We start from the raw sequence: 23,323 nt of genomic DNA, 5'->3' as shown, positions 1-23,323 counted from the left end.
ACTATTGCAAATGTAATTGTGGTAGAAAATAATATATATGGCTTTGTCTGAACATATTTCTCTATTTTTCATTAGGGGAGATATTACCTGGGGATGAATGTCTACATGGTTATGTAATGTGGTGTGGGAGGGTTTTGCATTGCTTATGGGTTTTTATAATTAATCGTTGTATTATTTTTAAGGATTTTAATTTTATTTTTATGTGTGTACATGCAGAAGGATGTGTGTGTGAGAGAGAGAGGAAAGAGAGAGAAAGATCCCTGTTGCTTGAATTGCAAGCAGTTGTGAGCCACCATTTGGATTCTGGGATGAAACCGGTGGTTCTCTACAAGAGCAGCAACTGCTCTTAACCACCTAGCCATCTCTTTAACCCCTGAAATTTAATGACTTTAAAATTTTATTACCCATTTGTGGGCCTGGTAACTGAACCCAGAATCTTGCCTGTGCTAGGCAAGTGCTTTATCCCTGATCCATATCCCTGGCTCTCGATTATAGCTAGCATCGTTTTAATGTATTACATTATTCAGCTATGTAATTCACAAATAAATTCTTCCAACCTCCAGGTTATCATTTCATCATTTTAGTAGCATCTTTCTGAGAACATGTATTCAGTTTACTGCAGTTCAAGGTGAGTATGAACAACAGTTGGCTTTTTATCTAACAAATGTCTGCCTACTCTCAGATTACACAGGTTTCATCTCTGGTTTACTGCTAGAAACCTTTTAGCTTGAGGCTTGTTCAAAGTTTATGATCTGCTTTGACTGGACTTTGGGGGTCACATCTGCACCTATTTTTTTTTTTCTATTTGTGAATACATAAAATTTCAACCTTGGTTGGTTGAGAATACTCACCTTTTCCAGCTAGCTGTGTTTGCATTTGTCAAAAGTTAGTTGACTCTCTACTGCACTACGTCTGAACTTCACTGTGTTAACCTGATATATTAGTCTAGCTTCGCACCAACATACCATGACTCTTTGTGTTGAAGCCTTTACCCATGCTTGTCAATGTATTTTGATATGGTTTTTTTTTTTGTTTGTTTGTTTTGTTTTTTTAACAATCTTCCTGTCTTGAGCTTCACACTTAATCCCATGTTAAGACATCCCTAGCAGGGCCTGTGAGATAGCTCACCAGATAAAGACACTTGCTACCAAGGCTGACAGCCTGAGTTTAACCTGGGATCCACCAGCTGAACAGAAAAGAACCAACTCCCACAAGCTGTCCTCTGATATCAACACACACCATTGCATGCATGCACAAACACACATACACCCAGAGAGAATATAACTGAAAATTTTTAAAGTTACCCTTAAAAGAATAATAACTCTACAAAAAAAACAAACAAACAAACAAACAAAAAAAAACAACCAACAATCAAAGCAGCAACATACAAACTTAGTTACTAAAGTCAATGTGTCTTAAAATTAAAATTAGTTCTTATTCAAATTTGTTTGAATGCTCTGAATATTTTCTTTTTTCTGAGTGGACTTTCAACTCCACTCAACAATTTTTTGCAGAAGAGCTTCAATGGCATAGAATTTGCATAGAATTTTCTGAGCCTGAGAACCAATCAGGGAAATTTTTTCTGCTCTGTGACCACTGTGGGTCTCTTTGCTTATTCAGCTCTCTCATCTCCTCCTGCAATACTGCCGGTTGTTTCTACGACATAGCTCATCTGCTTATCTTCTCATGGGTTTCCCCCACATACCCTGTATCCTTTGATGCTATAGTGAATGGAACTGATTTTTAATATTGTAAGCAACAATTATCGTAGCTAAGACAGTAAAATGTTATAAATCCTTACCTCCTAAAACTTAGTTAAGCTTATTGGTCGTAGTAGGTTCTAATGCAAAATCCATTGTATTTTTTTGCATAGATAATGAAGTCCACATTATGCAATAAAAATGTTTCATTTTCTGCTTCACAATTTGGTTGTTAGTATTTTTGTTTGTTCGTTTTTTTGTTGTTGTTGTTTTTGTTTTTCTCACTTGCTAAAGTGCCCAATAAAAAAGCTGAATAAACTTGTGAAAGCCAATCTTTTTTTTTTGGTAACAAATCAGTATTTCCCCATAATTGTGCTGTTAGCTACAGGATCATATACATACACATATGTGTATGATTTTTGTTTTCATTTTGTCTTACAATTTCATACATTTATAGAATGTACTTTTGTCATTTTTGTTTCCCATTTTCCTCTCTCATCCCCTTCCCACTCTTGCTAAATTTCTTCTTGCTAAGCCACTCTCCTAAGTTCACCATCTAGTCTCTTGAAGGAGTTGTTTTATTGTGGGTTGTTTGTATGAGCATGGGGTTGTCTTACTTACTGGCCCACAAACAACTTATGCCACTGAAGAAAAATAACTCGCCTCCTCCAGTAGCCATAGGGAGTGGTGAGACATTACGAGCTCCTCTTCCACCAGCATGGAAAACCAAAGAGTCCTATTTTGTGCAAGTAATCATAGATGCTGTGATTTTCTGAGTGCAAAGGCCATGTCATGTTCAGATAACTAGTTGCAGTTTTTTTCTCAGGTTGAAAAAGCAACATTTATTCCTTGTTGGTGGAAATTTTAATCAGTAAAGGAAACTGGAGAAGTTGGATTTTTGTCAAATATTTCTTTTCCATTTACAGTGATTTGGATTTTTTTTAAGTTCTTAATCAGGGTAGTAACTTTTTTTTTTAAATATTAAAGCAAATATACATTCCTGGTCTATATAAATGTATTATCTATACAAATGTACTGTTACCTCCCTGCTGCTGTGACAAAACACCCTGACCAAGGCAACTTATAGAAGGAAGGAGCTATTTGGGCTTATGTTTCAAGAGGGATTAGGGTCCATCACCATCATGGCTGGGAAGCAAGGCAGCTGAAGCAGAAAGCTGAGAGCTCACATCTTAACCACAAGCAGAGAAATCAAACTGGGAGTAGGGCTCTCAAAGCCTCCACTCAACCTGCTGTACTCCATCATACTCCTTCCAGCAAAGCCACACCTCCTAAGAATCCCCAAATAGGACTGGGACCAAGTATCCAAAACCTTTGAGCCTATTGGAGACAAGTCTTATTTAAGCCAGGACATTGTTTAATCAGCTAAGGAATTTTTGGAACCCTGTTTAGGAGGGATGTTGGTCGGTTGCATCTTTCCTTATGTCTTTTTCTTATTTTGGTCAGAATCATATCTGTTAGTTAGAATGGATTTAAGAGTATTAGTCAAATCTCAATTTTCTTTTGTACATTTTTACACAATGAATGTGTATTTCCTATGAAATTTTGTGGCACTAAGAAAAAGCTCTTAGGAAAAAAAATGTAAGCTATAAGTAAATTTCTTTAAGAAATACAAAGCAATTCAAGTCCATTTTTTCTTTGGTGATTTAGTATTTATTTCCTTAGAAATTTGTCCCTTTCAATTAATTTATTGACTTTATTAGGACCATGTTTTCTACAGTTCTTCTTTTCACCCTTTTAATGCACATGAAGCAGAGGCATGTTGTAAAGACAAACACAGAGAAATTTCTTGGTACCTTGAACAACATCTTGAACACTAATTTTTGTTGTGTCTGTCTTTTAATACTGTCATAACTCCAAAACCAGTTTGTGACAACTATTCAAATTGATATACAAATATCAATATTTAAAGCTATTCATATATGATACTCTTGTTGAATATGTTCAATTAAATTTCTAATATTTCTTATCAGCTTTTACATTTTGTATCTTTTTTGTTAGTTTATTTAATTCCTAAGGCTGCACCTGCACGGATTTCAAAAACAATTTGATTAAAAATTATTTTACACATGCACACACACAGACGCATGCACACACACACACATACATACTTAGATATAATTGAAGAAGTTCTAATGGAATGTATTCCTTAAATACTTTTCTCCATACCTACATCTCCTCCAGTCTTTAATCTTAACAAAGTTTCTTTCAAAGAATCTAAGATACCAGGAGAGTCTAAGACCCTAGGTTTGGTTATTATTAAAAAAGGAAAATTTGTATTAAGCGTTTCTTTGTCTGAATTGCTCAATGTGTATAATGAATACTTGTGTTAGCCAATTTTCAAAGGTCTGAAATTTATATTTTGCAATATATATATATATATATATTCTCATATGTTCAGGTGTGAGTAATCATATGTCTTCAACAAGCTTTGGAATGTGGTGGGATGTCCGTATTGTCCGTGAGAGAAATCTTGTTTCAAAACCAACAAGTAAAATACAGGGATTAGGATACAGAGTTAGCTTTGAAATAAGTGATATTAAGTTTACCAAATTATCAATTATTTTTCACATTTATTTTTCACCTTCAAGCCAACATTCAGTTCTCAGTTTCTTGAAGGTGACTAGTGTTAGCTTATAGGAGGCATTTTTAATTTTTTTATTTTTATTAATTATAGTTTATTCACATTGTATCTCAGCTGTAGCCCCCTCCCAATCCAACCCTCTTTTCCTCGTCTTCTCCTATACCCCTCCCCCAGTCTAATGATAGGGTAGGTCCTCCTCCCCTTCCATCTAACCCTAGCCCATCAGGTCTCATCAGGACTATCTTCTTTGTCTTCCTCTGTGGACTGGTAAACATATGCTCCCCACTCAGGTGGAGGTGATCAAAGAGCCAGCCACTGAGTTCATGTCAGAGACAGTGTCTGTTCCTATTATTGGGGAATTCTCTTGGACACTGAGCTGCCATGAGCTACTTTTGTGCAGAGGTTCTAAGTTATCTCCATGCATGGTCCTTGTTTGGAGTATCAGTCTCAGAAAAGACCCCTGTGCCCAGATTTTTTTGGTCTGTTGCTCTCCTTGTGGAGCTCCTGTTCTTTCCAGGTCCTTCTTTCATAAGATTCCCTGTACTCTGCAAAAGTTTGGCTATGAATCTCAGCATATGTTTTGATACCCTGCTGGGTAGAGTCTTTCAGAGGCCCTCTGTGGTAAGCTCCTGTCCTGTTCCCTGTTTTCTCCCTCTTCTGAGGTCCATCTTGTTTATCTTTCTGAATGAAGATTGAGCATCTTACCAGAGTCCTCCTTCTTGATTAGCTTCCTTAGGTATACAGATTTTAGTATGATTATCCTATATTATATGTGTAATATCCACTTATAAGTGAGTATATACCATGTGTGTCTTTCTGCTTCTGGGATACCTCATTCAGGATGATCATTTCTAGATCCCACCATTTGCCTAAAAATTTCGTGATTTCTTTATTTTTAATTGCTGAGTAGTATTCCATTGTGTAAATGTACCACAATTTCTGTATCCATTCCTCAAATGAGGGACATCTGGGTAGTTTCTAGCTTCTGGCTATTACAAATAAAACTTCTATGAACATGGTTGAGCAAATGTCCTTGTTGTATACTTGAGCATTTTTTGGATATATACCTAGGAGTGGTATAGTTGGATCTTGAGGTAGCACTATTATAGGAGGCATTTTTAAATGTCCAGGAATTTTAAACATAGTCATCATTTACTGTTCAATCATACTGACTTTATATTTAAAACAAATACAAATGTTCAAAGCTGATTACTTTCTAACTCTTGTGCTACTTTTGTCCAGCATCTATGCATGTAGGCTTACTTACACCTATGTCTAATTGTATGTCAGGTGAACTATGTACTGATGTGTTACTGATAGCAAAACACTCTGTGTCTACATCTGGAAACAGCATGCTAAGAGACAGAAATCAGCCACGGGTGTATATTTACACCATGAGTATTGGCAAATGCTAGACAGCATTTGACTCTCTTGACTACATGGGTTCATGAAAAAACTATGCAAAAAAAATGTAAATGCAGATTAAACTTCAACGTGTGTCATCTCGACAGCTGATGCTCTGTGAATTAGCAAGAAGAGCAACAAGAATGAATATTCTCACAGCATTTGAAAACAATTACCCGTTCAGCAAAAAAGTCACTGGTGCTGTAAACAAACGAGAGCAGCTCTGACTCACTTCTTTGGTGTTTGGCTTTCATCTTCCTTGTTAAGATGAGTAAAGATCTCAATGAACGTCCATGTTGTAACTATTCTTGTCTGTCAATTGAAACCACATTCTGTCTATGGATTTAGCAGTCTGGCAAAGTTAGCAAAAGCACACTGTGAGAAGCAGCCACCTGTGTGGAATTCGCAGCAAAGGTGATTGTATGCTTTTATTGTTTGTAAATTGTTCACTACATATATTTTCTGTCAGCAAGATGGCATGCTTTTTTTTTTTTTTCAGAGAGCTGATTGTCAAATATTTACCCTCAAGCCACTGTTCAAAATTCCATTCCATGCTTATGGTTTTATATATATATATGCCTTGTCATTTCTGTCTTCTGCTATGAAATGACCTGGAAAACTGATGATTTTTTTTTTTTTTGGAACATTAAGGGGAAAAGCAAGTTGAGGTTATGTTTTTCTTGCTAAATATTTTCTGAACTGATATAGTGAATTGTTATCTGAGAAGGCCAGGCTGGGCTAACTCTACATCAATGACAGAAGTTCCTGAGCTGTAAGACTCATTCATTCACCAAGTACGTATTTGCCTATCCTCACTATGGCCAGTTGCATTAAGAGACAGGAATGACAGTATGTGACAGGCACAATAGAGTTAGATTATTACCTCACGGAAAGCGACCATCAGGCATGAAACCCTGGAACCCAGGATGGTTTTATAGTTTAAAAAGCATCATGATTTCTGGTATGTTGATTTTTAGGACTTTTTTATTCTGAGATAGCAAATCATTTTAACCATATGATAAGGATGTACGTTTTTTTTTTTTTTTTTTTTGAGGGGGCGGATTATAGCTGTCATTTAAAAATGTAGTCCCTGGGTGCTTTCATGTAGAGTGAAGGTGAACAAGCAGTTCTTTAGCAGGGGCAAGCTTCCCCTTCCTGGAGGCAGAAAGGTCTTAAACAGAGCTACACTCAAGCAAACAGGATGTGAAGGGTTGTCCAAAACCAGAGCTGGAAGCTTGGGAAAGCATCCTGGGTGAGCGTTTCACTAAGGCCAGTAACCAGGTCTGTAAGTAACAACAAAAGTCTGTGGCAGGGAAGCTCAGGGTAGGCTTCTGCAGCGTGTCTACCTGTGTGAGTCACGTGTAGACTCGTGTGTAGAGTGTGGCTGGCTTTGGTTAATGGCTGGTTATTTTTTTACTGTTATTCGTTTATATATTCATACGTACCTCAACTGTTATAAGTTGAGATAATTAGACAGAATTAGCGTTTTCTACACGTATGACTCTGAGGAGTTAATGAATTCTGTGCCTCAGACTCAGTAGCAAAACATAGATAGAGCGGTTTCTCTCAGGGAAGGAGCGAGCAGTGAAGTGTCTACACCAGGGATGACCACAAGCACACGAGCATGCATTGTTTTCTAGTTTTCTCATCTACTCTTTTCCATTAAGTGTTGCCTTCCTTATATCCCTTCCTTTTCCTGTTCTCTCCCTTCTCCTCCCTCTTTTCCTCCCTGTCTTTGATTTCCATAGTACATAAATTACAATGCTTACACCAATCTTTAGATAAAAGCCCCAATGTGTTCCCCTGGGCAATATGTAATTGTATTATTCACAAAGTGCTGGGAGAGCCCATGTCATGGTGGGACTCTGGCCAGCAGGGACGTGTCAGGGAAGGGGGAACTGGTGACTTCTGGCTCTCCACCCTCTGCTGGAATGAGGTACAGAGAGGACAGGAAGCCAAATGCAGCTACAAAGCCATAGAGGAAGTGGCTCTGGCCAGGATAAATATAGTCTTCTAAAGAATTCAGCAAACAGAAGAGAAGACTTATACCTTGCCTTTTTTACCCTGCTCTAGGCCTCCAGAAGATGTGGGCCAGAGCCCCTGACTCCCAGGGAGCTCAGCGTTTAGACAGGTAGAAAAGGAGCAGTTCTCACGCACAGTGTGTGGACTGTTAAGCCAGAGCTAGAACTTTCAGCTGGGGCAGGTGAACACTACTGCAAGTAAAACATGTTCTTCTAAGACAGCCATTCTCGACCCTCCTAATGCTGCAATACCTTAATACAGTTTCTCCCGTTTTAGTGACCCCCAGCCATGAAATTATTTTCATTGATACTCCATGACTATAATTTTGCTACTGTTATAAATCATAATTTAAATACCTTATATGCAGGATATCTGATATGTAATCCCTGTGAAAGGGTCGTTCAGTTCCCAAAGTTTTGACCCACAGGTTAAGAACCACTGATCTAAGCCAACTAAATGTCCTTCAGGTCCCAGAACAGAAAAGACACGAGGACCATGGGTATAGGTGCAAGCTCCACTCAGAAGTCCAGCTGCAGTATCTGGGAACTGACAGGGTAAGTTAGAGTGCTAAACCAAGTAGGAATCATCCCAACAGCATGTTAACTGCTGTTAACTGTTAACTGCTGCCAGGTAGCTATTTCAACCAGACAGACATTCCTTGGAGAACAAATAGAGGGAGGCTCAGGAAACCCACACTGAAGTTGTTAGACCTCTTAAGAGAGTTCTGACCCTGGGCTGGAGAGATGACGGCTCAGCGTACTGCTCTTGCAGAAGACCTGAGTTCAGTTTCCAAACACGCAGCTGATAGCTCACAACCCATCTGTGACTCCAGCTACAAGGGATCTGCTGCCTCTGAAATCCTCTGACAGGCACAGGCACAAACACGCACACACCTCAAAAAAATAAATAAATAAAACTAAATCTTTTTAAGAAAGAATGCTGTGAGGCTTACAAAGGCCCTATCTAGGGTTATGAAGGCAGTAAACAGTTTCTGCCGAGAGGAAAGCCATTGGTGGAGCTGTGTACAAGTTGTGCAGGGGACTCCTTTGGTGCAGCTTTGATACATCATCTCCTCTGATGGGATAGGCTTCTGATAATACAAATTACCCATGCTCCTATGAGAAAATGCAATAAGCTTACTAGTACCAGGGTGCGGTTGTGTTGAATTATTTCTTTGATCTGTTACTGTTGTTCTGTCTGAGGTGAATCTCTGTTTTGTTTTTATGCTTTGTTCCTTCTTCTCGGGAGAAGGAGTGATGGTAATATACACGGCATGCAAACAGACTTTTCACTCTGCATTACATTTACATTGACACTGACGTAGGTAATGTACTTGCAATGTCCCTATTACTTCTACAACCGACCATCAAGAGGAGCATGGCTGACAAAATTCATCAGATGCCCAAACAGAAAATTTCCCTCTCATTTAGGCCTGGCTCCAGAGTTACAGTTCTGCCTCCTATAGAGCTCTTATGTAGCTCAGTTCTGGTATCTACAACTGCCATAGACTTTGGTCACGTCTCCTAATAGAGACTGGACACAAAAAACAAAGTTGCTATGAAAATTTCTTTGTACTTTACAGGACCAGTTACATTGGAGGCTAGCTCACATTTCAGAGTGTTTTTCCAGCCAGTCTTATTGTTGGTTCTTGTGGGCATTTATATTGGGTTCACCAAGTCTGGACCAAACCCGCTGGTATGTGTGTGGTGCCCTCTCAGAGATGAATATAGGTAGGTCATGTCTCTCTTACTGACAAAAATTTATAGGGTTAGGGAGTGACACAATTTTTCTTTTTAAATAAAAAAAAATGCTTGCATTCCTCCCTGGGAAAATTGCAGATGGTGATTATGTCTCTATCTGGATTGTTAATATGCAAAAGCCATCTCAAAGACATACTGCTGGGCTGGAAACTGAAAGGGCACACTATACACTTATTTCCAGTGTCCTTTAATATCTTCAGATGAGCACAACTCTGAAAGAAAGACTGACTCATTTCAGGGACATGTTCCCAAGGATGCCACAACATTATAAATGCCTTCCCTACATTCCAGTGTCCCCTGTACTTGAAATAAAGGAAACTTCCTTCCAGGCAGTTAGATGGAGATGATGCATGTGACCCAGTTTAAGAATACATCATCTTTATGTCTTCCTTTCTACTGATGAGACTCCAGCACCATTAAGGTAGTAAAACCCTTGCAAGATTATTTCCATCTTCCAAGATTCACACCCCACCCAGGAGGAGAAGTAGAGATCAGGAGAACACTTAGAGGCACAGAGAAGCTAGGCCCTCACATTCCATTGCCCTTTTTTTGTATTTTGTTTTTAGCAGATGAAGAAAAAAAATTCTGAGGCATGAAGCCTTTTTCCTGAACACACAGAGCATACACAGTTCCACTTCCTTGATGGTTTGGAATGGAGGGATATTCAGCAAGATCCGGATGTCCAATTTTTTTTAAAACTTGAAGACATATGTTCCTGTTTTATATTTCATGTGTTTTTTCCTCTCCTGAAATAAAAAATTAGAATGTAAATATATGAGGCTCCTCCTGTATCTTCAGGGAAGTTTAGATGCATAAGGCTTATGTCCCCAGGAAGAAAAGGAACTTAAAGATGACAGCAGCTGCCTTGAGACTGTTCAGGTTCTGGTTATTCACTTGCTCATAAGTCCCTTGTCCATGATAGAGAGACACTAGGATTCATGGGTATATACCTCCTGAGGATGTACTTCCTAGACAAGAGAACCTTCCTGAACTCCTCATTTTTTTTAAGTACCAGATAGGCTGACCATGGTCTAAATTGTTCTGATAATCTCATAGATACCTCCAGAAATACCTCTGTCAACATCTGTGCTTGCCCTCTCCCATGTGTGCAGGGGGAGACAAGAGAGGGGGGAGCTTAGCTTGTTTCCCACTCCTGTTCTAGGGATAGCTGTTTGTTAGCCAACCACTGACCATGACAAAAGAAACACTAGGTTATCCCAAAATTCTGTTGGCTTTGTCTGGTACACCATACAGTCACTTACTCTGAGCACATACAGATTAGAGTGTGAAACAGCCTTAGCAGCCTCCAGTTCACCTCTTTTCCAGGGTAAACACAAGAGGAGATTGAATTCCATGAAACACAGTGATTCACTGGACACAGCTAGAAACCATGCTTTCTTACAACCCACCCTTGACCACAGTAAGAAGTTGTCTGGCCATGGGACAGTCCTGTCCCAGTTCCACAGGTCTGTCATATTTTTTTTTCTCACTCATCTGAACTACAAGGAATACCAAGTTTATGGCAGGATACTTGGAATTACTAATTCTATTGTATTATAATATGATTTGTTTAGCCACTGTGCCCTTAGGTGTAGTTTCCTGACCTTCAGAACAAGGATTTGCACTCCCCTTGTGTAGCCACAGATGTTCTCTTTGCAGAATGAAGTCACTTTCCCAAGGTGGAATAATGAAGCATGGGTGGAGCTGGGGCTGCAAAATGAACTCTGCCTTTCCTTTTTCTAATACTTCCAGATATTATCTCGCTCAGGAACAGTTAGCCCCTTCTCTCTAGACTGACTTCATTTCTGTTACTACAGAGCAGTGGTAGTTGACCTACCCCATTGGAAACATCATCGCAGAGTCGGCATGGCAGACCTAGACTTTTCCTCTGAAACTGGGTTGAAAGGTGAGCAATAGAGGTAGATAATGGGACCTGTTCAGAAGAAACCATTTTCTGGCTCAAATGTAAGATGAAATAAAACAGAGTTGTCAAATGCATGAGGTCAGTGTTGACTGCTGTTCATGGAACACACTTTTGATCACTGGTCTGTGTCATCATGATAGAGTGATATTTGCTGTGATGTCTTTGTCATGGAGCACCTCATGACTTGAGAAACAGAATTGAAACCCTGCAAATACGGAAGATACTGATCAGTTCTTTGAGGGCCCTGCTGACCTGATGGTTATGTCGGTTTTCAACACATAAGCCTTTCTCCAATTCTGAAGATACTAAACGATTGTGCTGCTGGGCAAGGTGACAGCTTTTCTGTACCTCTACTGACCAATTTGAGACATTAGGAGTCATGGTGCACTTCAGGGGCCATATGAAATCTCTTGTTTTGGATGAGAAGCAACAGAAGTTCAGCTGAATTACTGCAGTTCTCACCCCTGGCTGGCCAGTGTGACAGCTGGAGCTGAGTCCTACCTGCTACCCTTCTCCATGCCCTCATCCCTAACAGTGCTTTACACACAGCTCGGACAGTGCTCCACTTGTTCTTCGGAGTAAACAGGATACAGTTCACCCAGTTCTTTCGAATGGCATCCTGAAAGATGGTAACCTAAAATTTATTTTGCTACTTTCTTGAAATTAAGTAAAGAAACCAGAACCAGAAGAGAGTCTTCTACATGTAGGAGCCAGAAAATAATCTTAGTGATGCTGAAAATAAAACTAAGAGCATTCTAAAATGACTGTGGAGGATGTCAGATGAAAGAGAGAGAAAGAAAGAAAGAAAGAAAGAAAGAAAGAAAGAAAGAAAGAAAGAAAGAAAGAAAGAAAGAAGGAAGGAAGGAAGGAAGGAAGGAAGGAAGGAAGGAAGGAAGGAAGGAAAAAGAAAAGAAAAAGACAGAAAGACAAGTGTATCTATCAGAAATCAGAAAGGTAGAGTCTGGTCCCAGGGAACTCAAAATCCACACATGGTAAATCTTCCTCTTCAATCCTTGTGTCTAGGACAGAAAATGTGAAGCACAACCTAAAGTCAAGACAGACCTTTATCAACCCAACACATTCAGAGAGCAGGCTATAGGTCTCATAAGACTCCTGGAGGTTTTGAGGAGAGCTACAGAGCACCTCAGTAAGTTTCAGTGCGATCCATTAATTATGTCCTATGCTCAGAATTGGGGTTATCCTTAAGAATCCACACCCATCACAGGTCCTGAGACTCTGGAGATCTAGGAAAAATGTGGTGTATAATTCCCTCCCATGTAAATCCCAAAGTACTACCCCAGGAAGGATCCAGGAAGCCCATGGACTTCCTATCTGTTTGAGAAGTAGACGATGAGTAGAAGATTGATACCAAATCATGGCTTCCAAAAGATACAGGAAGAATCAGAAAGACCATCTAATGTGATAACCCAGTTGTGCTTCTAGTTCTTTTACAAGTAGGCTTCTGAAGCCTGCCTAAGCTTTCTGCTGCATAACTCCAATAATCGAAAGTCCACTCACTGTCTTCAGAACACTCCATGATTTTATGATTCAGATTTTACAAAGTCTCTCTTTTTTAAAGTAGCCCAAACCTGACTTTCCCTTAAAACCCAATTTATTGACATTGAAACTCCCTAGGTCATGCAGGATTCATCTCCAGTACCCCTTTCTGTGGTTCTGCTTAGAAAAAGCGGGGCTGCCGAGAGTAGCCTCTGTGCAATGAAGTCTGATAAGTGTCCTTCATCTCATATTGCCATCACCCCAAAAGAATCTCGGGTAGAATAATTCCTGCTGTTCAAATACAACTGATTGTTATTTTTAAGTATAGCACTAACCCCTCACCTTATTGCATTCCATTAACGCTGACATTTAGGTTGGAAGATAAAGCCTATTTCACAAAAGTGAATACATGCCTGGCACTGCAAACTAGGTCAAACATCCACAGGGAGGGGGGGTTGTAGCCTCTAAGGGTGACCTCGCAATTATTGATTAGCTAAATCAGCAGGGAATCATATTGCAGGCTAACTGCTGTTGTTCATATCCATAGACAGATGCTGCTTTTATTCTTAATCCAGCATCACTTTGAAGTGAATGATAGCGAGTACAAAGACTCTTGAGTGGCCAAAGTGTTTCAAATAAATGCTGGTTGAGTATTTAGGCTTTGTGGGTCATTTATGCTATGTCCTCTAAGGCTCAGGAAATGTTGCAGAGGAGAGAATGGAAAGAATGTAGGAGCTGGACAATGGGGAGAAGAAACATAAAATGCTTTCCTCAGGATATGACACAGCCACTGCAGCCATGATCTCACGGTACGGAACATGCAAAGCCTGGATCTGTCAGAAACCACATGGCAGAAGGGCTCCTAGGGTCCTAAAGCTTCCTCTTGAACCATTGTCAACTGATTGGTTCCAGGGAAGGGACAGTTAGGAAACAAAGGCTGAGCCCATTGGGCTTTAACAGATATAGCTCCAGACTCATGGTCACACAGATGGTGCTAGTTAAAAATCAGTGGGTAACAAAACCAAAACCAAAAGGCATGAATGTGGAAGGGGGATCTGTAATGAAGAAGGGAGGATAACCAGGATGAGAAAGAGGTAATAAAGACCAGAAACAGAATGAAGTTGTCAAAGAAAAAAAAAAAGTTCATCGCTAAAAAATATACTGTAAATGAAACAATTAAAAAGACAAATGTAAAATATAAACCATCATTAAAATACAAATACAAAAACAATTGTAAAAATTAAACTAAAAAGTTCTATTGACATAGAATTAAGGTTATTTGCATCCTAATTATTGGATCATAAACAGGCAACCACACCGCCCTTCCAGGGTCCACCCTGTCTTAGAAGCCATTTTGAGAATTACTAGTCTATTATGGATAACTTGATGGTCCATACCCGTCCTCTTAGCTTTGCATGTTCATAAACATGAGCAGCAGTGATAAGGCTCTTCCTTTCAGACACAATATAATAAAGATTCAAAAGCAGATCTCTCTGTATCTAAGCATATATGATTCCATTTTTTCCTTGCAAAAATGTTTTTATAGCTATTCAGTATAGACGTAATAGGCCACAGGATATCCATGAGTTTAAAGCAACATTGTATGTGTAAGAAAGATAAGAAAGAGAGTTTTTTAATGTAAAAAAAAATACTAAAGACAAAGGAATCAGTTTTTAATGTTAGGAAGATTCTGTAATCTTGTTCTCAGTTTGTGCATTCATGAGACAACACTGTGAGGCTTAGAGCAGTTTCCAGCAGAACCAACACAAACACACCTATTTTCATGCTTTGCTGATGAAAACTTGGGCCCAGAGCAATAAAAGCTGTGAAATTTTCATTGACTATAGATCTCTGAAGAATCATAACACAAAATAGTACTTGCTTGATTAATCTTGGCTTCTTTGTTTCCAAAGTGAACTTGAAAAGGATCTAGATATTTTATCAGTTATTCACCCCCCAATTGAATATATCTCAGCATTTCTTGATATTAAAAATATCTTTAAAACAAGTGAGAAAGATTCCATTGTTTCCTCTAGACAGGCTCTTCAATGAGCTTTTTTTTATGGTTGATGCTAATAAACTGTTGTGCACTTCTTCAGTGAGGCACTCCTGATTGGAAAACCTCAGAGTGATCCCTTTGATTTGTAAATGAGTAAATGCCTCTCCAAGAGAGGACTCAGCCTGACAGATTTACACACCTGGAGAGAGTGTTCATTATCCCAAAGATGACAGGACAAGAGATCTTCTAGTGATCTGTGGGTAATAGATTTCCAAAATAATACCACAAAGAATACATCATGATAAAATAATGCACTGTGTGCATGAATGAAAACAGATGTCTTGTGAAAACGCTTTTTTCAAATGCACGTGCATAGTTTATTATGTGGGTTGTATGGACATCCCACAGACATTTTGAAAGGGTCAATATGACTAGCCAGGGACAGACTTTTTTTTTTCTTTTGACTGAATAGATGCCAATAAAATAAATGACACGATTTTATGGCACTGAAATTTTTATTACTTGGGTCACATTCTTTCTTTTGCAGGGGCTTACTTCTCAGGTGGATGCTATTCCATCTGAGCCTGAGAACACAGTAAAGCAACTGTAGCAAAGGCCATCACAGTGAACAAAAGCCTGGATTTGCTGATGTAGAATGTGTGCATCTGTGTACCTGAATCTCATCTTCTAATTTGCTCAATCTCTACTGTCCTCACAGGGTTCACAAACTATTAAGACATTCTGAAATCTTAAAACCTCCAGTTGCTGAAATCCATTTTGGTAAAACAGTTTGCAACTCAATTCTCTGTGAAAAGCAGGTGATCAGACACAGGGTAGGTGGTCAAGGATCTCTCAGCAGCCATCCAGGAGGAAAACCGTATGCAGATCTGATGGCCTAGGAGCCACCTGGAAGATGTGAGCATTCACCATAGATCTTGATGCCCCTTTAGGAAAGTTTATGGTTTTCTCTATCATTCTCCCTGAGCTGTCTCACTTCCACTTCCACAGCCTGCCCTAAAGTCTACAGTCTGGCCACAGTGCATGAGAGATAGATTATACATGTCTTTTGTCTGAGATGTCCCTTCTGTGCCCACATCCCTGAGATAATTCCTTCAAAGAATAATTCAGGCATCTTCTATTGCAGACAGCTTTGCTCTCTCTCTCTCTCTCTCTCTCTCTCTCTCTCTCTCTGTGTGTGTGTGTGTGTGTGTGTGTGTGTGTGTGTAAGTGTACATGCACAGTTTGGAGGTCTTATATGTCATTACTGAAGACACCTGTGTACTTTGAAGTTTTTTGTTTGTTTGTTTGTTTGCCTGTTTTTGTTTTGTTCTGTTCTGTTTTGTTTTTGAGACAGAATATCCGACTAGCTTGGGACTCCTCACTGCCAGCCACCAAATACCAAGTCTTTTTATATTCACTTCCTCAGCTTCTTTTTTTTTTTTTTTTTTTTGTATTTTATTTTTTTCTTATCAGTTACATTGTATTAACTCTGTACCCCAGCCGTGTCCCGATCCCTCATTCCCTCCCAGTCCCTCCCTCCCTCTCTCCTCTCCACCGTGCCCCTTGCCAAGTCCACTGATAGGGGGGACCTCCTCCCCATTCATCTGATCCTGTTTTATCAGGTATCTTCAGGACTGGCTGCAAAGCTCTCCTCTGTGGCCTAACAGTATGCTCCTCCCTTGGGGGGTAGGGAGGCCAAAGAGCCAGTCATTGAGTTCCTGTTAGAAAAAGTCCTTGTTCCCCTCACTATGGGAAACCAATTGGTTACTGAGCTACCACAGGCTACATCTGAGCAGAGGTTCTAGGTTACATTCATACATGGTCCTTGGTTGCATGTCAGTCTCAGAAAAGACCCTGTGCCCAGATATCTTTGGTCCTTGTGGAGCTCCTATCCTTTCCTCATCAGACTAACTCCCCTTCTTTCTTATGATTCCCTGTACTCTGCCAAAGGTTTGATCATGAGTCTTTGCTTTGAAAACACTGCTAGTTAGAGTCTTTCCAATGCACTCAGTAGACTCCTGTCATACGTTCAATGCACATCCCATCTGTCATTCTAAACGAGGATTGATCATCTTACCCCATGTCCGCTCTCTTGATTATCTTTTATAGGTGTACAGATTTCATTATGTTTATTATATCTTATAGGTCTATATAAGTGAGTATATACTGTGTTTGTCTTTCTCCTTCTGGGATATTTCACTCAAGATGATCTTTTCTAGGTCCCACCATTTGCCTGCAAATTTCATGATTTCCTCCTTTTTGATTGCTGAGTAGTATTCCATTGTGTAAAAATACCACAATTTCTGTATCCATTCCTCCGTTGATGGACATCTGGGTTGTTTCCAGGTTCTGGCTATTACAAATAAAGCTGCTATAAACATGGTTGAGCAAATATCCCTTTTGTGTACTTGAGCAAACTTTGGGTATATACCTAGCAGTGGTATAGCTGGGTCTTGAGGAAGCACTATTCCTAATTGTCTTAGAAAGCGCCAGATAGATTTCCAGAGTGGTTGTACCAGTTTACATTCCCACCAGCAGTGGAGGAGGGTTCCCCTTTCTCCACAACCTCTCCACATTGTGTTGTCCCTTGAGTTTTTCATTTTGGCCATTCTGATGGGTGTAAGGTGATATCTCAGGGTTGTTTTGATTTGCATTTCCCTGATGGCTCTTCCTCAGCTTCTTATAAGCAAGCACTAGGACATCTGGATTTTCCTTTACATGACTGTCAGATAACTCAGGTCCTCATTCTTAGATAGCAAACATTTTTCCATTTTGAGCTATCTACCTATCCTGCTTTCAAGACTTTTTAAACATAGCCCTATGGCCCTATGACATACTCCATGGGAAGGATTGAAGAATAAACAGTGATGAAAAGACTCTAGAGCAGTGTGTCTCAACCTTTCTAATGCTGCAACCCTTTAATACAGTTCTTGATGTTATGGTGACCTCCAACCATAAAATTATTTCATTGCTATTTTACAACTGTAATTTGGCTACTGTTGTGAATCATAATGTAAATATCTGATATTTAAGATATATAATTTGTGACCTCTGTGTAAGAGTTGTTCGACATGCCCCACCCCCTCACACACAAGGGGTCACAATCCACAGGTTGAGAACTACTGCTCAGGGAGTTCAGTAGGTCAGCTTTTTACAAAAGGCCGTCCCTTAGCACCTCCACGGAGCATCCTTCTCTTTAGTTAAAGGAATAGGACTGAGACACAGTGCAGTTTTGTGCCACGTCCTAAAAGTACTGCTGTGAAATACAAGCTTTGAAACTCAGTCTTACCAGAACAGCAAAAATAAGTGTCAGCCATGTAAATGCCAGTGGCAAAGCCCACATAACTACTCATGTTTGCCCCAATTTCAGGACACGCTTTTGGCCAGAGTTAGCCAATTGTTGCTGATATTGGCTAACAATGTGGAAGCATATATAGAGTATGCATAATTTGTTTGGGTGGTCTGTGCCCAGCACCTCCATATCTTGAATTTCTATCTGTGGATAAAGATACGAAGTATGCCAGCAACATAAGGGCAGATGGCTGCCCCCACTGCCACTTGAATTAACTGCGCAGATGCCGACCCAAGGCAAATCACGTGGAAACAAGAAGGTCCCTGCTATAGTGTGGCTTCTTGCTATTCAAGGTGTATTCTCTCAACCAGAACAAGAGACACACGAGAAAAGCAGGGTGTCAGGATTTACTGCAGAAAAACACACTCAAAATCTCTGTCTCATCAGGCTCAGTATAGTTCTCATACACATTAAAGGGAAAGGGTGACCTTTCCAGTCACAGAGTACCTGGTACAGATGTAAAGAAGCCTCTAAGGGGCCAGACGGTTTGTTTTGAACCTGCGGCTTACCTTGACAGCACTAACCATAAATATTCAACCTACTATCTTTATCTGTAATTTATTGTTTGTTTTTCCTTTTGGTACTAGATATCTGCATGGCTACTCCGGCTTCCCCTCTGACATACGACTCTTCTGCAGCAAACAGGCAGGTAAGATATTACAGAAACTAAATGTTTTCATGCATATTTGTCTGCAGGAAGTTATCAAGGTAGGCCTGGTAAAGTTTGGCTTTTTTTTTTTCCAAGAGTAATGGGAGTTTATTGAGTGGATAAACAGATGTGCCTATATTACAAAGTGGTTAGTGACATTCTATCTGGCCACCAACAACACATAGTGGGATTGTTCTTTTCCACTTGCTCAGGACACTAACCTCTTCTGAGTTCTTCTGGAATTATTTTCTCTCTCTCTCTCACTCTAGCTCTGTTTCTTGCTTATTCTCTCTCCTCCAACCTTCATTTTGTACTCTCTCTCTTATGTTATGATTCCTTCAGCAACAGCAGCTCGATCATTACTATGCAATATATTGATATATTCTGCTTTGTTCGTTACTATACAATAAACCTCATGTCATACCATTTCACATCATCATTTGTTCCCATACAATGATCCTGCTTAGCCAATCTACCACCCTTCAGTTACAACCTCTTTCCTTAATTGCATGAACTCACTTCTCAGTTTTAACTATTTAAAATATTTTCCCAAATAAATACCTGTCTGCTTCCTTTGCAGCTCCTTTTTGTTTTAGGAAGAAACCCTTCTAGTCTCAAAGTGATTCTCACCTAAGGAAGAGTAAGCACTGCTGATTTCATTGATTTTCTTTTATTGAATGCTTGGTAGTGGGAGGAGGTTAAAAAGAAACTTGATTTCTGTGAGTGGCACCAGTGTTAATAAAAAAGGATCATGTGCAAAAATAAAGATGAATAAAGACTGGGTAAATCTGGAAATGGGTGACAAGCCCTCTGACCTAGCTACACAAAGTTCAGGTGTTTTTTAGGAAGAAATTATTCCTATGTGATAATGGAAAGAGATCTCCCACAAAAAGGGACTAGAGATAGGTTTCATAGCTTCTTCATTTATGTGCACGTAACTGGTTATGTTGTAGCAATATAACATGGGATAACAATTTGATGGAATATATCATTCCATAAAAAATACATAGCTTGAACAGATGATTCCTTGATTGAAGACTGAATTTCTCCCAAGCCTGATGATTATTTGCTTGTCGAGGGTGGTGAGTTCTTCTTAGATCATGAAAATATTGTGAGTAGAAGGAAGCCGGCTGCTGGAAAGAAGTGAAATACACACCGTTCATGTAACCCGAATGTCCATGTCTGCAGATTCCTTCAATGGCTCTAGCACTGAGCCTTGCACTGAACTCAGGCACCCTTTAAGTCATGTTCAACCTTCGTCTCTTTCCAAGAATGGAATCTTGCCTCTTGACCCTTGTACCTTCCTTCATGCACAATTTCCTCTTTGCATGTAAACTGTGCCAAAACGCCTTCACTATTTCCATCACACGGCTTCCCGTATTCTGTTGTAGTTTTCTACATTACTCTGGGGACTGCAACACCCAATTCCTGACCTTCTTTTGTGGGTTTCACTGTGTGAGTTAGAGCATGCTTTCAGGATCAACAAACTCCTATCAACTGCTTCCCACAGCCTCACAAATAACAATTAGTGTATAAAGAAGCAGGAACAACGAATGGCTGCTCCAAGACAGAGAATCAGGTTTTTGTTTTGTTTTTCTGTAGACGAGATCCCTAATGGTTCTTCAATCCCAATGGCTCAGCCCTAACCAAATGTAAATATAAGCAACATTAAATGGACTCCATATGTTTTATGTATAGAAGAGAAGAGGTCATGAATTTGAGAGGCCGTGGAGGTAAACACAGGAAGAGTTGGTGACAAGAAAGGGGGGTGGAAATGATGTAAATACAGTGCTCACGAATAAAGTTCTCTCAAAATTAAAAATTTAGATTAAAAAGTAAGAAAATGCTAATGTCATGGTTCAAGAATCAGCCTCTGCTTTCAGATGGATTCTGCCTCAAAGCCTGCATCCCTCAATTTCAAACTATAGGAATATGACATATTATTTAATAGTGTCACATTTCAGTACCAACATTTAAGTAACTAAATAAAAAAGACCTTATTAAGGAGTTATCTTGAATATTTTTCAGACACTTTATCTACAAAGTGGTTGCCATTATTTGCAACTTTAAAAACATCCAATTAATTGAGTGAAAATAATCCCCATATTTGTTCAATGTCCAGAAAAGGCATACTTCTACATCATTTTAAAACAATTGGTACATTTATTAACATATTTGCACATGTATATTTGGGGGGGTACTTGTGTTCCACAGTGCAATTGTGGAGGTCAGGACACAACTTGCAGAAGTCCAATTGTTATCAAACCTGTGTCACCAGGCTTGGTGGCCTTTAGACACTGACCCTAGAGCTACATTGTTTTTCCTTATCAAATAAAGGAAGAACCTGGAGGTTTTTAATCTAAATGATGCTCTCATTGTTTCAAAAGCAACTGTGGGTCATTTGCTATTCTGAAATTTGCAGAGGAAAACCACTAAAGGCTTAGAAATATTCAACACAGAAAAACATTCCATAGTTTCTTGTGCTACTGAGACTTGAGGATTAGCTAAAGCTTGGCAGTCAATTTCCTGGTGGCCAAACAAAAAGAGAACGATGACAAATTGAAAAATACTTACTTTGCACAAGAAAACAAAACACAAAACAAAAAAAAAAAACCCAAAAAACAAAAAACCAAACTTAAGGAAGTGGACATTTGGCTGTCCCATTCCGTCTTTAGCCCCTTGGTTTATTTGCTTCCCTTTGCACTCCTTTTCTGGGTCTGCACAATGTTACATGATCCTGTTGGAATTTGGTTGGTCCCTTAAAGGTGAAGGATATTTCAGAGTCTCCCCAGCAGAAGTAAATTATCCTCAGAAGGGAGAAGAGCTTCATTTTCCTGCTGGCAAGCAGCTGGTGTGCACACTCGCCTTTCTGATGAATGGAGCCATTACATTATCTGTCTCCTGCATTCGGACCACCCAGCACCTTCTTGGCATTGTCTATGCTTGGAAATAATGGCGTCTTTGTTAGGCTTGCCAAAACACTGTTTCTGCAATGTGACCCGCTGGAGGAGAGTTCCTAGCTGAGCAATTTCCTCTTTTGAGAGGCTTTGACCCTTTTTTTGAGTGTGGAAGAGCTGTCTGAAAACTAGAAAAGTGTTCTGCTCCCCAAAGACCCTCAGTGAGTTCAGGCTCTCTACACCATTGCCTCCATCTTCGCCTTTCCTGCTGATGAAGAACTCTCCCTAGACTAGACGAATCGCACGCTTTCTCAGCTAACCCTCTTGGCAAATCTAAAATGTGTAATTCTTGTTATATGGATGAAAAGATTGAAGTCCATGGGCAGAAGAGCCTAGCCAAGATCATGCAGCAGGAGCAAAACAGGAAATCAGTTCCATTCAGAAATCCGTGCTCTTCCGAATGCACAATAATCCCACAAAACAATACTGCATCAAGGACCCCATGGGTCAGGTATTTTGTTCTTTCTCATTTATTCAGTAAGTGCTTAACATGTGTCGACAATAGATGAAGTAGTAACATAGGCCTTAGAGTGAAGAAGGCACGCAATGCCACCTTGGAATTTCGATTCCACAGCTAGAGACAGACAGGCCACAGGGTTTAAAGACAGTTAATAGACTGTGTCCTTTATTTTCCCTTATACTTCAGGGTCTTCTTCAACATAATCAACCTCCGACAACCAGTTTGTAAAGGCTTTATTAAGATATGTACCAGGAAGTTTATTCTATATTAATCCTAAATTATAAAGAATACAGCGTCAGGCCAGATGGCTTGGTAGATAAGGGCGCTTCTCGCCATGCTTGAGTTTGAGACCTGGGACTCACATGGTAGAAGTAAAAAATTGGCCCAAGTTGTCTACCTACACACACACACACACACACACACACACACACACACACACAGACACACTGTGGCCTGTGCACCCACCCGCATCACACTAAATAAATATATAAATGTAATAAATATGAATGAAATTGATCACTTAAAATCATTCTTTAAGAAATATGTTCAGATCTACTATGGTTTATGAAACCACAGAGAATCCTTTTTTTTTTTTTTCTATTAGGACATCAGACAATGAAAAAGCATAGCCTTGAACTCTTCTCCTGTGGGGTTTTTCTAAAGGACATTGTTGGGGAGAGTTTAATGTATACATCCAAGACAATGAAACACTTTTCTCACATAGCTCAGAATCCTCTCTCACTGGCTTCAAAGCCTTGGGAAACTGGGGATGACAAATGATTAATATTTTCAGGAGTGGTGGAGTCCTTTGGTTTGTGAAAAACAACAGAAAGATCCATTTGTAAAATGAGCCCAACAATGACAGCAATTGGATATTTTCTTCGGAATCCTAGTTCCCTTCCTTTCCATGCCAAATACTATTATTCTGATAGATGATAATTTATAACTAATATCATTTCATCTCTTTGTAGAATTTTCTTCAAGCAAAAATTTCTCT

This window comes from Psammomys obesus, unplaced genomic scaffold, assembly GCF_907164565.1.
Source record: "Psammomys obesus unplaced genomic scaffold, mPsaObe1.curated_primary_1811, whole genome shotgun sequence".
In the NCBI taxonomy this organism is placed as follows: Eukaryota; Metazoa; Chordata; class Mammalia; order Rodentia; family Muridae; genus Psammomys; species Psammomys obesus.
Note: the sequence above shows the minus strand (reverse complement) of the source record.